This window comes from Arachis stenosperma, chromosome 1 (genome assembly GCF_014773155.1).
Source record: "Arachis stenosperma cultivar V10309 chromosome 1, arast.V10309.gnm1.PFL2, whole genome shotgun sequence".
NCBI classification, from domain to species: Eukaryota; Viridiplantae; Streptophyta; class Magnoliopsida; order Fabales; family Fabaceae; genus Arachis; species Arachis stenosperma.
In genome coordinates this window covers 109,218,202-109,238,924 of record NC_080377.1, presented here as the reverse complement: position 1 = coordinate 109,238,924, position 20,723 = coordinate 109,218,202, and positions in this window count along the sequence as shown.

Sequence of the window (20,723 nt, the reverse complement as noted above, 5' to 3'; positions counted from 1 at the left end):
GCGTCCGTGAGCTCTACAGCACCTCCATTCCGCTTATCTGAAATTCCTACCAATGAATCTACATGAGTATTTCTATCCCTTTTATTATTCCTTTTTATTTAATGATAATCACAATTACTCTTTAATCCGCCTAACTGAGATTTGCAAGGTGACCATAGCTTGCTTCATACCAACAATCTCTGTGGATTCGACCCTTACTCACGTAAGGTTATTACTTGGACGACCCAGTACACTTGCTGGTTAGTTGAACGGAGTTGTGAAGAAAATAAACAGTGCCAATTTCTAAAATCCAATTACAATGAATCAGATCTAAGAATAAGAATCACAATTTCGTCCACCAAGTTTTTGGCGCCGTTGCCGGGGATTGTTCGAGTATGGACAACTGACGGTTCATCTTGTTGCTCAGATTAGGTAATTTTCTTTTCAAAAATCTTTTTCAAAATTTTTCTTTTTATTTTTCGTTTTTCAAAACATTATTTTCGAAAAATATTAATAAAAATACAAAAAAAATCATAAAATCATAAAAATAAAAAATATTTTATGTTTCTTGTTTGAGTCTTGTGTTAATTTTTAAGTTTGGTGTCAATTGCATGCTTTAAAAAAATTTTTCTTGCATTTTTTTCGAAAATCCCATGCATTCATAGTGTTCTTCATGATCTTCAAGTTGTTCTTGATAAGTCCTCTTGTTTGATCTTGATGTTTTCTTGTTTTGTGTTGTTTGTTGTTTTTCATGTGCATTTTTGCATTCATATTTTCCATGCATTAAAAATTTCTAAGTTTGGTGTCTTGCATATTTTCTTTGCATCAAAAAATTTTTCAAAATTATGTTCTTGATGTTCATCATGATCTTCAAAGTGTTCTTGGTGTTCATCTTGACATTCATAGCATTCTTGCATGCATCTTGTGTCTTGATCCAAAATTTTCATGTTTTGGGTCATTTTTGTGTTTTTCTTTAAAAATTTAAAAATCAAAAATATCTTTTCCTTATTTCCCTCCAAATTTCCGAAATTTTGGGATTGACTTGGTCAAAAATTTTTAAAATTAGTTGTTTCTTACAAGTCAAATCAAAATTTCATTTTTAAAAATCTTATCTTTTCAAAATCTTTTTCAAAAATCATATCTTTTTCATTTTTATATAATTTTCGAAAATTTCAAAAAAATCTTTTTCAATTTATTTTCAAAATCTTTTTCTTATCTTTACATCTAATTTTCGAAAATTAACTAACAAGTAATGTGATTGGTTCAAAAATTTGAAGTTTGTTACTTTCTTGTTAAGAAAGGTTCAATCTTTAAATTCTAGAATCTTATCTTGTAGTTTCTTGTTAGTCAAGTCATTTTAAAAATTAAATCTTTTTCAAAATATCTTTTTATTAAAATTTTTTTTTATCTTATCTTTTATCTTATCCTTTTCAAAAATTTTATCTTTTTCAAAATTTGATTTCAAAATATCTTATCTAACTTCTTATCTTCTTATCTTTTTAAATTTTGATTTCAAATCTTTTTCAATCAACTAACTAACTTTTTGTTTGTTTCTTATCTTTTTCAAAACCACCTAACTACTTCTCTCTCTTCTATTTTCGAAAATATCTCACTCTTTTTCAAAAATTCTTTTTAATTAACTAATTGTTTCAAATTTTAATTTCAATTACATTTGTCTTTAATTTTCGAAAATTACTAACCTCTTTTTCAAAAATTATTTTCGAAATTCTCCTTCTCTTTTCTTCTTCTATTTAATTATTTAATTACTAACACTTCTCTTCACCTCTCTTCATCTAAAAACCGAACCTCCTTCTTCATTCTTCTACCCCTTTCTTTTTCTACTGACATAAAGGAATCTCTATACTGTGACATAGAGGATTCCTTTTTCTTTTCTTGTTTTCTTCTCTTTCATATGAGCAGGAACAAGGATAAAGGCACTCTTGTTGAAGTTGATCCAGAACCTGAAAGGACTCTGAAGAGAAGATTAAGAGAAGCTAAATTACAACAATCCAAAAACATCTTTAAGAGAAACAACCTTTCAGAAATTTTCGAACAAGAGAAAGAGATGGCAGAAGAAAATAATAATAATAATGCAAGGAGAATGCTTGGTGACTTCACTAAGCCAACGTCCAAGTTTGATGGAAGAAGCATCTCCATTCCTGCCATTGGAGCCAATAACTTTGAGCTTAAGCCTCAACTAGTTGCTTTAATGCAACAAAACTGCAAGTTTTATGGACTTCCATCTGAAGATCCTTACCAGTTTTTAACTGAGTTCTTGCAGATCTGTGACACTGTAAAGACAAATGGAGTTAATCCTGAAGTCTACAGACTCTTGCTTTTCCCTTTTGCTGTAAGAGACAGAGCTAGAGTATGGTTGGATTCACAACCCAAGGATAGCCTGGATTCATGGGATAAGCTTGTCACTGCATTCTTAGATAAGTTCTTTCCTCCTCAAAAGCTGAGCAAGCTGAGAGTGGATGTTCAAACCTTCAAGCAAAAAGATGGTGAATCCCTCTATGAAGCTTGGGAAAGATACAAGCAGCTGACCAAGAGATGTCCATCTGATATGTTTTCAGAATGGACCATATTAGATATATTCTATTATGGTCTCTCTGAGTTTTCAAAAATGTCACTAGACCATTCTGCAGGTGGATCTATTCACCTGAAGAAAACGCCTGAAGAGGCTCAAGAACTCATTGACATGGTTGCAAACAACCAGTTTATGTACACCTCTGAGAGGAATTCCGTGAATAATGGGGTACCTCAGAAGAAAGGAATTCTTGAAATTGATGCTCTGAATGCCATATTGGCTCAGAACAAAATGTTGACTCAACAGGTCAACATGATCTCTCAAAATCTGAATGAATTGTAACATGCATCCAATAGTACTAGAGAGGCAGCTTCTGAAGAAGCTTATGATCCTGAAAACCCTGCCATGGCAGAGGTTAATTACTTAGGTGAACCTTATGGAAACACCTATAACTCATCATGGAGAAATCATCCTAATTTCTCCTGGAAGGATCAACAAAAACCTCAACAAGGTTTTAACAATGGTGGACGTAATAGGCTAGGCAATAGCAAGCCATATCCATCATCTTCTCAGCAACAGACAGAGAATTCTGAACAAAACAATTCTAATTTAGCAAATATAGTCTCTGATCTGTCAAAGGCCACTTTCAGTTTCATGAATGAAACAAGATCCTCCATTAGAAATCTGGAGGCACAAGTGGGCCAGCTGAGTAAGAAAGTCATTGACACTCCTCCCAGTACTCTCCCAAGTAATACAGAAGAAAATCCAAAAGGAGAGTGCAAGGCCATTGATTTAATCAAAGTGGCCGAATGCACCAAGGAGGAGGAGGACGAAAATCCCAGTGAGGAAGACCTCCTGGGACGTCCCTCAAGCAAGAAGGAGTTTCCTATTAAGGATCCTGAGGAATCTAAAGCTCATCTAGAGACCATAGAGATTCCTTTAAATCTCCTTCTACCATTCATGAGCTCTGAAGAATATTCATCCTCTGAAGAGAATGAAGATGTGACTGGAGAGCAAGTTGCTCAATACTTAGGAGCTATCATGAAGCTGAATGCCAAGCTGTTTGGTAATGAGACTTGGGAAAGTGAACCTCCCTTGCTCATTAGTGAACTAGATACTTGGATTCAGAGGACTCTACCTCAAAAGAAACAAGATCCTGGCAAATTCTTAATACCTTGCACCATTGGCACCATGAGCTTTGAAAAAGCTCTATGTGATCTTGGGTCAGGGATAAATCTCATGCCACTCTCTGTAATGGAGAAGCTGGGAATCATTGAGGTACAACCTGCCTTATTCTCATTACAATTGGCAGATAAGTCCATAAGACAAGCTTATGGAATAGTGGAGGACGTGCTAGTGAGGGTTGAAGGCCTTTATATCCCCACTGATTTCATAATCCTAGATACTAGGAAGGAAGATGATGAATGCATCATCCTAGGAAGACCTTTCCTAGCCACAGCAGGAGCTATGATAGATGTCAACAGAGGTGAGTTAGTTCTTCAATTGAATGGGGATTACCTTGTGTTTCAGGCACATGGCCATCCCTCTGTGACAAAAGAGAGTAAGCATGAAGAACTTCTCTCAGTTCAGAGTCAAGAAGAGCCCACACAGTCAAACTCTAAGTTTGGTGTTGTGAAGCCACAACTAAACTCTAAGTTTGGTGTCCAAACCCCATATCCAAACTCTAAGTTTGGTGTTGGGAATACCACACTTAAGTTGACCTGATCACCTTGTGGCTCCATGAGAGCCACTGTCAAGCTATTGACATTAAAGAAGCGCTTGTTGGGAGGCAACCCAATTTTATTTATCTAATTTTATTTTATTTTATTTCTTTGTTATTTTTGTGTTTAATTAGGTACATGATCATGAGGAGTCACGAAAAAAATCAAAAAAATTAAAAACAGAGTCAAAAACAGAAGAAAAAAATTTTCACCCTGGAGGACGCACGGGCCGGCGTTCAACGCCCAGAAGATGCATCTGGCTGGCGTTCAACGCCAGAACAGAGCATCTTTCTGGCGCTGAACGCCCAAAACAAGCTACATCCGGGCGTTTAACGCCAGGATGCGCACACAGAGGACAATCTGGCGCTGAACGCCAGAAACAAGCTTGAAACTGGCGTTCAACGCCAGAAACAAGCATTACATGGGCGTTTAACGCCCAGAACGTGCATCAATGGGCGTTTGAACACCAGAATGATGCATGAAGGCATGTTACATGCCTATATGGTGAAGGAATGGTATTTGTTTTCACCTCAGGATCTATGGATCCCACAGGATCCCCACCCAACATATTCCCACCTTACTTTCTAATTCTAGTTTTTGTGATGTGATTCCCCATGTCACAATTCCCAATCTTCTTCATCAATCACCTCAATTCCTCTTCCCAATTACCCCATTCACCATTCACATCAACCTCCTCTTCCCCATACACCCCACCTACCTCCATAAAAATTCAAATTCAATTTCCCACCCATTCCCACCCAAATTGGCCGAACCTATACCCTCCCCTCTCCCTATAAATACCCTTCTTTTCTTTTACATTTTCACACAACACATTCTCCCACATAGCCGAACCCTCTCTTCTCCCTCTCTACCATATTTTCTTCTTCTTCTTCTACTCTTCTTTTCTTTTTTTTGCTTGGGGACAAGCAAATTTTAAGTTTGGTGTGGTAAAAAGCCTAAGCTTTTTGTTTTTCATTCACCATCAATGGCACCCAAGACCGGAGTTTCCTCAAGAAAAGGAAAAGGAAAGGCAAAAGCTTCCACTTCCGAGTCATGGGAGAAGGAGAGATTCATCTCCAAAAGCCACCAAGACCACTTCTATGATGTTGTGGTAAAGAAGAAGGTGATCCCTGAGGTCCCTTTCAAGCTCAAAAAGAATGAGTATCCGGAAATCCGACATGAAATTCAAAGAAGAGGGTGGGAAGTCATAACCAACCCCATGCAACAAGTCGGATTATTGATGGTCCAAGAGTTCTATGCCAATGCATGGATCACTAGGAACCATGACCAAAGTATGAACCCAAGCCCAAAGAATTATCTCACAATGGTTAGGGGGAAATACTTGGATTTCAGTCCGGAAAATGTGAGGTTGGCGTTTCATTTGCCTATGATGCAAGGTGATGAACACCCCTACACAAGAAGGGTCAACTTTAACCAAAGGTTGGACCAAGTCCTTATGGACATATGTGTGGAAGGCGCCCAATGGAGAGTAGACTCCAAAGGCAATCCAGTCCAACTAAGAAGACTGGACCTCAAGCCTGTAGCTAGAGGATGGTTGGAGTTCATTCAAAGATCCATCATCCCTACAAGCAACCGATCTGAAGTTACTGTGGATCGGGCCATCATGGTTCATAGCATCATGATTGGAGAGGAGGTGGAAGTTCATGAAGTTATCTCCAATGAACTCTACAAAATAGCTGACAAGCCTTTATACATGGCACGGCTAGCCTTCCCCCACCTTATATGCCATCTATGTTACTCAGCTGGAGTTATCATAGAAGGAGATGTCTCCATTGAAGAAGACAAGCCCATTACCAAGAAAAAGATGGAGCAAACAAGGGAAGCTCCTCACGGCCTCCAAGAAGAACATGAGGAAGTGCATCATCAACAAATGCCTCAAGGAATGCACTTTCCTCCTAACAACTATTGGGAGCAACTCAACACCTCCTTAGAGGATTTGAGCCATAATGTTGAACAACTAAGGGTGGAACATCATGAACACGCCCTCACTCTCCAAGAAATAAGAGAAGATCAAAGAGCAATGAGGGAGGAGCAACAAAGGCAAGGAAGGGACATAGAAGAGTTGAAGAACATCATTGGTCCTTCAAGAAGAAGACGCCACTAAGGTGGATTCATTCCTTGTTCTTTATTTCTTTCTGTTTTCGGTTTTTAATGCTATGTTTATCTATGTTTTTGTGTCTCTATTTCATGATCATTAGTGTGTAACCATGCCTTAAAGCTATGAATAAAATCCATTAGTCCTTCACCTCTCTTAAAAGAAAAATGCTTTAATTCAAAAGAACAAGAAGTACATAATTTTCGAAATTATTAGTAAATTTAATTTGATTATATTGATGTGGTGGCAATAATTTTTATTTTCTGAATGAATGATTGAACAGTGCATATGTCTTTTGATCTTGTTGTTTATGAGTGTTTAAAATTGTTGGTTCTTGAAAGAATGAGGAACAAAGAGAAATGTTATTGATAATCTGAAAAACATCATGAAATTGATTCTTGAAGCAAGAAAAAGCAGTGAAAAAAAAAAAAGAGAGAAGAGGCGAAAATTCTAAAGCAAAGGATCCAAGGCTTTGAGCATCAATGGATAGGAGGGCCCAAGGAAATTAAATCCAGGCCTAAGCGGCTAAATCAAGCTGTCCCTAACCATGTGCTTGTGTCATGAAGGTTCAAGTGAAAAGCTTGAGACTAAGTGGTTAAAGTCGTGATCCAAGGCAAAAGAGTGTGCTTAAGAGCTCTGGACACCACTAATTGGGGACTTTAGCAAAGCTGAGTCACAATCTGAAAAGGTTCACCCAGTTATGTGTCTGTGGCATTTGTGTATCCGGTGGTAATACTGGAAGACAAAGTGCTTAGGGCCACATCCAAGACTCAAAAGTAGCTGTGTTCAAGAATCAACATGCTTAACTAGGAAAGTCAATAACACTATCCGAAATTCTAAGTTCCCCCAGAGACACCAATACCTCTAAACTTCAAAGGAAAAAGTGAGATGCCAAAACTGTTCAGAAGCAAAAAGCTACAAGTCCCGCTCATCTAATTAAATTAATATTCATTGATATTTTGGACTTTATAGTATATTCTCTTCTTTTTATCCTATTTGATTTTCAGTTGCTTGGGGACAAGCAACAATTTAAGTTTGGTGTTGTGATGAGCGGATAATTTATACGCTTTTTGGCATAGTTTTTACATAGTTTTTAATAAGTTTAAGCTACTTTTAGGGATATTTTCATTAGTTTTTATGTTAAATTCACATTTCTGGACTTTACTATGAGTTTGTGTGTTTTTCTGTGATTTCAGGTAAATTCTGACTGAAATTGAGGGATTTGAGCAAAACTCTGAAAAAGGCTGACAAAAGGACTGCTGATGCTGTTGGATTCTGACCTCCCTGCACTCGAAATGGATTTTCTGGAGCTTCAGAACTCCAAATGGCGCGCTCTCAACGGCGTTGGAAAGTAGACATCCAGGGCTTTCCAGCAATATATAATAGTCCATGCTTTATTCGAAGAATGACGACGTAACTTGGCGTTAAACGCCAAGTTCATGCTGCTGTCTGGAGTTAAACGCCAGAAAAACGTCATGATCCGGAGTTGAACGCCCAAAACACGTCATAACTCAAAGTTCAACGCCAAGAAATGCCTTAGCTCGTGGATTGATCAAGCTCAGCCCAAGCACACACCAAGTGGGCCCCGGAAGTGAATTTATGCATCAATTACTTACTCATGTAAACCCTAGGAGCTAGTTTACCATAAATAGAACATTTATCTATTGTATTAGACGTCTTTTGACCACGTTTCATCTTTGGTCTCAGTTTTGTTTTATTCTTCATCTTAGGAGATCATTGATCACGTTTTAGGGGGCTGGCCATTCGGCCATGCCTGGACCTTTGCTTATGTATTTTCAACGGTGGAGTTTCTGCACACCATAGATTAAGGGTGTGGAGCTCTGCTGTACCTCAAAGATTAATGAAGTTCTATTTTCTTTTATTCAAATCTCTTCTATTCTTATTCCAAGATATTCATTCGTACTCAAGAACATGATGAATGTGATGAGTTAGATAACCCTCATTATTATTCTCACTTATGAACGCGCGTGATTGACAACCACTTCCGTTCTACATGCAAAGAAGCTTGAATGTATATCTCTTAGATTCCCCAACAGAATCTTCGTGGTATAAGCTAGATGGATGGCGGCATTTATGAGGATCCGGAAAGTCCAACCTTGTCTGTGGTGTTCCGAGTAGGATCCTGGGAATCTGGAAAGTCTACCTTGTCTGTGGTGTCCGAGTAGGATTCCGGTAATGAATGACTGTGACGTGCTTCAAACTTGTAACCTGCTGGGCGTAGTGACAACGCAAAAGAATCAATGGATTCTATTCCAGTAGGGGAGGGAACCAACCGGTGATTGGCCGTACTGTGACAGAGTGCGTGAGCATTAGCTTTCACTGCGAGGATGGGATGTAGCTATCAACCATGGGTGATGCCTCCAGACTGGTTAGCTGTGCGAGTGACAGCCGCATAGGATATTTCCCCGAGAGGATTGAAAGTAGCCACAGCTGATGGTGAACCCCTATACAAAGCTTGCCATGGAAAGGAGTAAGAAGGATTGAATAGAAGGAATAGGAGAGCAGGCGTCCGTGAGCTCTACAGCACCTCCATTCCGCTTATCTGAAATTCCTACCAATGAATCTACATGAGTATTTCTATCCCTTTTATTATTCCTTTTTATTTAATGATAATCACAATTACTCTTTAATCCGCCTAACTGAGATTTGCAAGGTGACCATAGCTTGCTTCATACCAACAATCTCTGTGGATTCGACCCTTACTCACGTAAGGTTATTACTTGGACGACCCAGTACACTTGCTGGTTAGTTGAACGGAGTTGTGAAGAAAATAAACAGTGCCAATTTCTAAAATCCAATTACAATGAATCAGATCTAAGAATAAGAATCACAATTTCGTCCACCACCTAACATGCAACATTTCAATTCAAACTAACTATCATTAAGCAGTAGCTAACAGTAATGAAAATTAATGAACACAGAGTTGAAGTATGGGACCTGGGGGCAGAGTGAAATAAATAGAAATGGAACCGGGGAAGTAGTGGTGGCGGAGAAATAAGCTGGGCGCAGGACGCCGCCGCAGAGGGTGGCGGTTACGGTGGCGGAGCAGTGGTGGTGCTTGGTGGGAGAGAGCAGAGGGCAGAGTGAGTGGATGAGAGAGAGAGATGACGGATAGGAGTTGGTTGGTGGTGAGAGAGGGAGGTTGGCCGTGCGGTGGTGGCGACGGCGCTGCTGTTAGCGGCGGTTGAGGGTGAGAAGAAGAGGAAGATGATGAGGGAGAGGAGAGAGTGCGCGACTGCGCAATGCCCTTCGCGCACTAGGGTTATCCTATTTTTGAATCGACGCGAGCGCGCACCTTGCGCGTCCGCGTACATTGCCGAAAATAAGGACCTACGCGTGAGCGTACAGCGCGCTCAAGCGTGGATTGGCAAACTACACAAGGACGCGTGCGCGTACAGTGCGCGCACGCGTACATGGGGTTAGGCTTGAGGCTTAGAGTGGGCTTGATGCACGCCCAACTCTCTGGGCAAAGGCCTAGAGTGGCAGCATCATATAAGGGACACGCGCGCGGCAAGTGCGCGTCCGCGTACATGGAGAATTTGTCGTACGGCGCGCTAGCGCGATGCGTGCGCTCGCGTTTATTCCTCCCTTAGGCATGTGGGCACGCACGCGGTGAGTGCGCGTCCGCGCAGATTGGGTTGGGCTAGGGGCTTAAAGTTGGCCCAGATCCAGCACAACTCTCTGGGGCTTGGCTCAAAATTTTGCAGCAGCAGATCGGCGCGGACGCGGCAGGTGCGCGTCCGCGTGCACTTCCTTGTTCTCATGATTGGCGCGCACGCACGTAGTGCGCGTCAGTGTAGGTCGTGTTGGGCTCGGGGCGTAGTGGTTGCCCAAGAGAGGCCCAACTCTCTGGAATGTGGGTGATGATGCATCCGCTCAGGGACGCGTGCGCGTACATTGTGCGCGCGCGTCCACCCCCCCCCCCTTTTTTTTAAGTAGAAACAAATTATGCTCAGGTGCTCCCCATACTGCTCACAACTCTTTATTCATCTACTACTAAACACAAAAATGCAATTCACAAAAATGCAATATGATATTATTCATCTACTACTAAACACAACATACATGTGAATATACTAACAATTAAGTTGTACAAACAAATTTATATGAAACATCTACCTACAATGGCAACTCAAATCACTTGTGAAGCTAAAATAAAAGAGAATGGAAAGAGTTTACCATGGTGGGGTGTCTCCCACCTAGCACTTTTAGTTTAAGTCCTTAAGTTGGACATTTTGAGGAGCTTATTGTCATGGTGGCTTATGTTTGTACTCATCCTTGAATCTCCAAGGATCCTTGCTTCTCAATTGGTTGACAGAATTTCCAACCATTTTCATCAAGCTTGGGCAAAGTTCTACCCAAGTTATGAGTCCCCATAGTTGGTCGTCACATAGCAAACCAGGATCCCATATCTTATCCTCACACCCATCCGTGAGTTGAATTCCATGATTATTCCGTACGGGTGGTTGACATGATTGTAGTTGATACATAGAATTCTCTTTTGTCCACCAATTCTTCCTTCTAGACCCATACAAAGTGGTTCTTTTCCCAACATCATTCCTATACCTTAAAGCTTTGACCTTAGTGAGCTTTATACTAAATTTCCCATCACTACTTTGGATTCCACAAAGAGCTCTAAGTTGACCATCCGTTTCAATCAAACCATATTCAAGCGAGGAAATAAAGCTTAGAGATAGAGGCGTTACCCACTTAAATGTTGTATTGGATGGTATCTTGGGGAAGGAAACTTCCCCACACTTAGACAATGCAAGGTTCACTTCTTTAGGCTCTTCTTTAGTTGTTTCCACCTCTTCACAAGCTTCTTCAATTTCAACCTTATCCCCTTTTTCACTTGGCTTGGTGTTGTCTTCAAGAGCTTCCTCTTGCCCAATGGGAGGTGAGTCAATTTTGGATAGGAATTCATTGATGAATGAATCCATCTCTTGATCAACCTCTTCATATTCTTCAATTTTAATATACACCATGCCAACGTTTTCCTCCGGAGGTTGTGCACATTCTTTTATAATTTCAACTTCATGTCCAATGGGAGAGGATTCCATTTTAGAGAGAAATTCATCCATGATTGAATCCATCTCTTGATAAGCCTCTTCCAAGTCTCCAACGATGATATGCCTCGGAGGTTGCGCACCCTCCTCAACATCAATATCAAGCTTCTTGGAAGAGTTCTCCATGATGCTACATTTCCATAGACTTTCAACATCTCCTAAATCTTCAACCACTTCCTCTTTTTTTCCAATGATCATAGGCTCCTCCAATTGTTCCAACACAAAATTCGACTCCTCCTTCTCCACCGAATTTTTCAATTTCTCCTTCATGCTTTGCTCTTCTTTTGACCTTTCACATGTGCCCACGGAAGTACCTTGAGTATTCAAGCATTGGTGGGCTAAAGTATGCACCACCTTGGTCGAATTGGTCACAAACTCAAGTGTATCTCGCTTCATGGCTTCTTGTCCTTGAAGTAACAAAGTGAGAGGATCGTCTATTGGGGCTTGGGGTGGGTAGGACGGTTTATCATTTTGGAGAGAGGGTTCATGGTAAGAGGGTGGTTCTTCTTGGTGAAATTGTAGAAGTGGTGTGCATCGAGGTGGTTCTTGGTAGTAGTAATCTTGGAATTGTGGTTCCATGTATGGCTCATATGGTTCAAAAGTTGGATGGTGTGACGAATATGGATTGGGTTCATATGGAAGTGTTTGGTGAAAATAAGCTTGTGAGTGTGGTTGAGGTTGATGTTGAGGGTATGTCTTATAGGCGTATGGTGGTGGTGCTTGAAAGTTACAAGGGGATTCACCATAGCCATTTGATTGGTGTGCATCATAGAATGGCTCTTCTTCATAGTGCATTGGTGGAGGTTGTTGCCAAGAGGATTGATCATATGCATATGGCTCCTCTCACCTTTGATTGTCCCATCCTTGATGCACATCCTCATTGAAGTCCTCATCTCCTACAACATAGTTGTAATCACACTCATAGCCAAAGTGAGAATTCATAGTGGAAAGAGAAAATAAAATTCTACAACTAGCAAATAAAGCAAAAAGCAAGATATTCACACTATTCACATATGTACAATAACCAATAACATAACACCATTGCACATCCCCGGCAACGGCGCCATTTTTTTGATGATTGGATTTTTGACGGTTTAGAATTTCACTAATAAAATCTCGTTGTAAAGTATAGTTTCTAAACCAAACAATAATCCTTTCATACAAAAAGTTGTTTGTCACTAGTACAAACCCCTAAAATTTATAAACCGAAGTATTGAACCTCGGGTCGTTCTCCCTAGGAATTACAATGAAGTGTCTTGTTATTGGTTATGAATTATTTTGGGGTTTTGATAAGAGGCATGAAAGATAAATGGCAAGAAAAATAAACTAACAACTAACAAAGCTCTTGGCAAGATATGAGAACTAGAAATCCTATCCTAGTTACCTTTCTCAATTGTGATGAGAATTGTTCATTGCTCCCACTTAGTTAACCTCTAACCATGGAGAAAAGTCAAGTGGATGAATCAATTTGATTCCTCAAGTCCTAATCAACTCCTAAAGGAATGACTAGCTTTAGAGACATTCATTCAAATCAATTAGCAACTTCTAATTATCAATCAACAAAGGAATTAGATAACTCAAGAGTCACTAATCACTCTACCTAGGCCAAGAGGAACAAAATCTACACTAGAACTCAACCAAGCATTTCATCAAACACTTGGAAGGCACAAAAGGAAAGCATAGTAAATCAACAACAAGAATGAATTCTAACAACAATTATTACAAAGAATTAACAACAACAATCAAGGAAACCACAATTATCATGAATTACCTCAAATTGCATTATTGAAAGAAAACAAAGGAACAACAATCTATCCAAAACAAAATGAAGGATTACAATTATTAAAGTACATAACTAGAAAGAGGAAGAGAAGAAAAGGAAAAAGTGAACTGAAGCATGAATTAAACCTAGATCTAAGAGGAGAGATTAACCTAATCCTAATCCTAGAGAGAAGTGAGAGCTTCTCTCTCTAAACTAGTCCTAATTATGCTATATGATAGAATGATGATGCCTTCCCCTCAATCCTTGATCCTTTTGTTCCTTTCTATCAGCAATTGGCGCCAAAATGGGTTCAGAAACCCTCTCAAATTGCCAGGCACATGTTGCTTTAATGAAGACATGTGCGGTCATCGACGCGTGCGCGCACAGTACGCATGCGCGTCCCTGGCCGATTCTGCAATGTTCGCGCGAGCGCCTTGTGCGCGCGCGCGTACTTGGTCGAGATCAATTCTTTGGTTTTTGTGCTTCTCTCCACTTGCATGCTTTCTTCCTTGCTCCCTTGATCCATGTCTAGCCTATTTCAACCTGAGATTACTAGCAAACACATCAAGGCATCTTATGGAATCAAGGATGAATTAAAATTATCAAATTAATGGCTTAAAAAGCATGTTTTTACACTTAAGCACAATTACGGGAGAGATAACAAAACCATGCTAATTCATAGGTTAAATGTGAGAAAAGGTCATCAAAATACTCTAAATTCAATACAAGATAAACCCTAAAAATGAGGTTTATCAGCCATTCAGCAAGCCTTAGATCTCCCCCTACTCCAAAAGGATTGGACGCTTTTCAGAAAGCCGCAATCAAGCGCCAGGCATACACCTTTGATTGGGACGCTGTTCTCAGAGTTATCGCTCAACCTGGCAGCAAATGGATCTTCGGATACCATCGTTCCCGTCCTAAAGGAATCTCGGCTTCCGCACTTACCTTAGAGGCTCACGTATGGGCACAGATTATGTCCCATTACGTCTTTCCCAGTACTCATGAGTCCTCCTTCACCGTAGACATGGCCGTTCTACTGTGGTGCATCCTCACAGACCAGCCTCTTAATTTACCAAGACATATCTGGAATGCTATGGAACATGTGCAGATCACAGGCAACCTACCTTTCCCCGCATTGGTCTCTGATCTTATCTCAGCAGCCGGAGTATCCTACAGAGCTGGAGACACCAAAGCCATTCTTCCACGGGATGATCAGTATGTCCCTAATGGGAGATATCTCAGGCCACAACTTGCCACTACCAGCCAGTCCACAGAGGATGCTGCAGCTCCTCCACTATCCACTAGTCAGCTGCTGCACCAAATACTGAAGCGATTGGACCAACAAGAAAAGAAAGCAAAGCTCCGAGAGCGCCGCTACCACCACCGTTTCAAACACCTTAAGGAGCTACTTACAGGCAATCACCGACCCGATGACGATCTAGGCACTTCGGACTTCACTTCCTTCACCAGCACAGGGAGCCATACCGGCTCCGACTGTGGAGACACTGCCACCAGCCCACCATTGTTCCTGACAAATGGCATCGAGGACGGTGCAAATCCTTAAGTGTGGGGAGGTCGGTCAGTACCTGACTTCCGGAGGTAATTCTTCTTCCCTAAACACCAATAACTTAGGATAGTTAGTTAGTTTTTTCTTTCTTTTAGAATAGGATAAATTACATAGTAGTAGATTAGCTGCATGCATGTTCTACTTGATTGAAAAGACAATAAGTTTCTTCTAAAACTCTATCTTTGGAACAAAATTTCACTAATATTAATTAAAACTCTTATGTTAAATTTGCTTGAAGTTGTATTTGGAACATGATTTTTAAAGCTAAAGAACACACAACCTATGAGAATTGAGCCTTTATGCATGGTTACATTATTTAACCATATTTGTTTTATTCTTGTGTGTTTACTTCTCTATAATGGTAATCTATATTTTGTTCCATCCTATATGTCCAATGTTTGGTATATTTATATGCTGCATATGATTGAGGCCATTAATTGTTTAGTTCACTTATCCAAATTAAGCTTACCCTTTCAATTACCTTTGTTAGCCACTTTGAGCCTTTAAATCACATTTGTTCTATAATTTACCACATTACTAGCCTTAAGCGGAAAAACAATTGTATACCCCTATTTGAATCTTTGATTAGCTTAAGATAGAATTATGTGTACTAATTAAGTATGGGAAATTGTGGGGACAAAGGATAATAAGGGAGTGTATCATGATAATATAATGGGAATTTGGACACCTACTCATGTGAAACTATAAGAATCAAAAAAATCTATGTGCATTGATTAGCTATGGTTATTTTTATGTTATGTGAAAAAAAAAATTCAATAAATAAATAAGGGGACAAAAAATTACCCCAATGCTGAGAATCCAAAGATCAATGCATGTAGGATAAAATTAAAATAAACAGTTGATACATGAGTATGGATGTGAAACAGAATTCTGGGTAGCTAGGTACGAACTCCATAGTTATATAAAATACATAGGTTATGTTAGAGTTTGAGTTAATTAAAGATTCAATTTATAAGCTCACTTAACCATATATGTATCCTTACCTTTACCTTGGCCCCATTACAACCTTGAAAAGACCTCATGATGTTGCATTGGTATATTAAATGTTGTTGATTGATTAGGAAAAGAACAAAATTTAGGGAGCATGATTAGAGAAGGATAGAGTGATTACCCTATACAGTGGAGAGATTAGAGTATACATACATCATCAGTGAGGGTTCAATGCTTGAAATTCTATGTTCCCCGCTTTCATGAGCTACCTTCTTGCATTTTTATCTGTTCTTACTGAATGAGAATTGAATTAGTGGAACTTGATTTGTAATGGTTTGAAGAGCTTATTTATTCTTGATCAAGTGGGTAAGAATCATATAGTTACATTCACATGTATAGGTTGCATTTCATTGCATGAGTTTTACATGTTCCTACTCATTTATTCTATCTCCTTCAACTAAGCATGAGGACATGCTAATGTTTAAGTGTGGGGAGGTTGATAAACCACTATTTTATGGTTTACAATGTGTTTAATTGTGTGGTTTTATCATGGTCTTTACCCACTTATTCATATAATTAGCATGCATTTATATTTCCTTCCTAAAATTATTACATGATTGAAAGCTTACTTCCTGGAGACCTTTAAGTAGTTATTTTAATCCCCCTTTATTCTATTCGATGTCGTGATCTGTGTGTTAAGTGTTTCAGGCTTTATAGGGCATGAATGAGTGAGAGATTGGGAAGGAAGCTTGTAAAAATGGAAAGAATACAAGAAATTGAGGAGATGACCAGCGAGAAGTGACGCGTACGCGTCAGCGACGCGACCGCGCGGAAGAGACGAATTCGCAGTGATGCACCCACATGAGTGACACAGACGCACGGATTGGAAAAGCAGAAGCGACGCGGAGGCATGGACGACGCGCTCACATGGGAAAGCAAAACGCCGAATGACGCGTCCGCGTGAATGACGCGTCCGCGTGACGTGCGCGATCTGCAGAATTTCAGAAGTCGCTGGCAGAGTTTCTGGGCTGGATTTTAACCCAGTTTTTGGCCCAGAATTACAGATTAGAGTCAGGGTACATGCAGAAACGAGGGACAACAATTCATTCTGCATAATTTTTAGTTTTAGATATGGATTTACTCCTCCCCTAGGTTTTTCAATCACTTGACATTTTATAATTAGGATTTTAAGAAGACTTTGCTTTTTAGCTTTTGAGAAGAGGCCACCTCCGGTACTAGTCATTATACTTTGCTATTTGCTTTTTACTTATTCTTCCATGTTCTTAATCCCCTTAGAGTTGACTTTGGCTTATTTTTACAAGTTATTAATATAGACTATTTTTATTTTTAATTAATCCTTTTCATTATTATCTATCATGTCTCTTTTTAATTCCCTTTCCTATGTTATGAGTTCTACATTCACAATGAGCGAGTAGTTCTCTTACTTGATGGGGAGTTGATTGAAAGGAACCCTTGAGTTGGGGTACTTAAAGGAGAAATTGTAATTGAGCTCGTTGTTGGAATGCCCTCTAGTCACTGACACAAATCCTTTTCAATGAGCGGATTGGGACTTGTGAATAGAAACAGCAATCCAACTTATTTGACTCTCCCTTACCTAGTAAGGGGTAACTAAACAGAGCAATCTTCAATTATCAATTCATCTTGAGAGTACTTCAACAAGAATAGGGCTTCCAACTAATCTACTCCCAGTCAAGGCTTTTATTTAGAATTAATTAAATTCTCTATTTTAGTTTCCTATTATTCAACTCAACCATTTTTGAAAACACCTGATTAATAAAATAGCACATCTCTCTGCAACTCGTTGGGAGACGACCTGAGACTCATACTCCCAGTATTTTAATTTAAATTTTGTGACAACCCTTCTAAATTGATAAGCGGATTTTCGGTTGGTTAAGGACTGTACTTGCAACGCATTTCTATTAATAATTTCTCAATCTGCCAATTTCTGCCATGTCAGTAGTCACCAGCTAACTTAGGTTCATCAGGAATGATAGGCTCAGGTGCCGCCTCGTTCAAGGGTAGAGCTGGTATAGGGTGTCTGTGATTATCGGGAAAAGGATGTCCATGTACGTTAGCGTGTAGCCAGGATAAGGGAAAGTTGTAGGGAGCATCGAGGTCAAAATGCAGGTGATGAGCGGATAATTTGTACCCTTTTTGGCATTGTTTTTAGTATGTTTTTAGTAGTTTTAGTTGAGTTCTTAGTATATTTTTATTAGTTTTTAGTTAAAATTCACTTTTCTGGACTTTACTATGAGTTTGTGTGTTTTTCTGTGATTTCAGGTATTTTCTGGCTGAAATTGAGGGACCTGAGCAAAAATCTGATTCAGAGACTGAAAAGGACAGCAGATGCTGTTGGATTCTGACCTCCCTGCACTCGAAGTGGATTTTCTGGAGCTACATAAGCCCAATTGGCGCGCTCTCAACGGCGTTGGAAAGTAGACATCCTGGGCTTTCCAGCAATATATGATAGTCCATACTTTGCCCAAGATTTGATGGCCCAAATCGGCGTTCAAAGTCACCCTCAGAAATTCCAGCGTTAAACGCCGGAACTGGCACCAAAATGGGAGTTAAACGCCCAAACTGGCATAAAAGCTGGCGTTTAACTCCAAGGAGAGTCTCTACAAGAAAATGCTTCATTGCTCAGCCCAAGTACACACCAAGTGGGCCCGGAAGTGGATTTCTATGACATTTACTCATCTTTGTACACCTTAGGCTACTAGTTTTCTATAAGTAGGACCTTTTACTATTGTATTAGAGGGCTTTTGATCATGTTTTTATGATTGAACTCACTTTGGGAGGCTGTCCATTCGGCCATGCCTAGACCTTGTTCTTATGTATTTTCAACGGTGGAGTTTCTACACACCATAGATTAAGGTGTGGAGCTCTGCTGTACCTCGAGTATTAATGCAATTACTATTGTTCTTCTATTCAATTCCGCTTGTTCTTTGTCCAAGATATCACTTGTTCTTCAACTTGATGAATGTGATGATCCGTGACACTCATCATCATTCTCACTTATGAACAAAGTGACTGACAACCACTTCTGTTCTACAAGCAAACAAGGCTCTAGTGTTTATCTCTTGGATTCCTGATACACGATGCATGGTTGATCGCCTGACAACCGAGTGCTCGCCTGACAAACGAGCCAGCCATTCCGTGAGATCAGAGTCTTCGTGGTATAGGCGAGAACTGATGGCGGCATTCAAGAGAATCCGGAAGGTCTAACCTTGTCTGTGGTATTCTGAGTAGGATTCAATGATTGAATGACTGTGACGTGCTTCAAACTCCTAGCAGGCGGGGCGTTAGTGACAGACGCAAAAGAATCACTGGATTCTATTCCGGCCTGACCGAGAACCGACAGCTGATTAGCCATATGCTGTGACAGAGCATAGGAACATTTTCACTGAGAGGATGGGAGGTAGCCACTGACAACGGTGAAACCCTTGCATAAGCTTGCCATGGAAAGGAGTAAGAAGGATTGGATGAAGACAGTAGGAAAGCAGAGAGACGGAAGGGAAGGCATCTTCATACGCTTATCTGAAGCTCTCACCAATGATATACATAAGTATCTCTATCTTTATCTTTATGTTTTATTCATTCTTTATCTATACCCATTTGAGTCTGCCTGACTAAGATTTACAAGGTAACCATAGCTTGCTTCATAGCAACAATCTCCGTGGGATCGACCCTTACTCGCGTAAGGTTTATTACTTGGACGACCCAGTGCACTTGCTGGTTAGTTGTGCAAAGTTGTGTTTATGCCATGGTATTGAGCACCAAGTTTTTGGGGCCATTACTAGGGATTATTTGAGTTGTGAAAAGTAGTGATCACAATTTCGCACACCAAGTTTTTGGCGCCGTTGCCGGGGATTGTTTGTGTATGGACAACTGACGGTTCATCTTGTGGCTTAGATTAGGTATTTTTTTCTTCAGAGTTCTTAAGAATGAATTCTAGTGTTTCATGATGATCTGTTGAAGTCTGGCTGGCTGTAAAGCCATGTCTAATCTTATTGGACCGAGGTTTCAACTGATCATCACAAGAGCTTGTTGATTTCTATCAATCTTGCTATTGGAGCAATGATCTGCTAAGGCTTGGCTGGCCATTGGCCATGTCTAGTGTTTTGGACCGAAGCTTTCTTTGAAAGCTTGGCTGGCTGTGAAGCCATGTCTAATTCCTGGACCGGAGTCTTAGACTAGCATTGCAATGATTCCTGGAATCCAAACTGAGAATTCTGAAACCTTTATTTTCTATTTTCATATAATTTTCGAAAAAGCACAAAAAAATTTTACAAAATCATAAAAACCAAAAATATTTTATGTTTCTTGTTTAAGTTTAATGTCTAATTTTAAGTTTGGTGTCTTGCATGCATTGTTTATTTGATCTTGGTTCAATTTTCAAGACAATAGTACAGGGAACTGAAGGTTCAGAACATGCAGCAGAGGAATTACACAGAAAAAGCTGGGCGTTCAAAACGCCCAGTGAAGAAGGACAGACTGGCGTTTAAACGCCAGCCAGGGTTCCTGGTTGGGCGTTTAACGCCCAAAAAGGTAGCATTTTGGGCGTTAAACGCCAGAATGGATACCATTCTGGGCGTTTAACGCCAGGATGGCACAAGGGGGAGGATTTTGTTTTCAAATCAATTTTTTTTCAAGTTTTCAAGGTTTTTCAAAATCAAATCTTTTTCAAATCAAATCTTTTCAATCAAATGTTTTCAAAATCAATTTCTTTCCTTTTTCAAAGATACTTACTAACAATTAATGATTTGATTGAACATCTCAAGTATATTGCCTTTTCTGTTGAGAAAGGTTTAATGTTTGAATCATATCTTTTCTTGTTAGGCAAGTCATTAATTTTTAAAATCATATCTTTTAAAATTGTTTTCAAATCATATCTTTTCAATCATATCTTTTTAATCACATCTTTTTCAAAATAAGTTTTCAATCAAATCTTTTTAATTTCTAATTTCAAATCTTTTTCAAAAATCACTT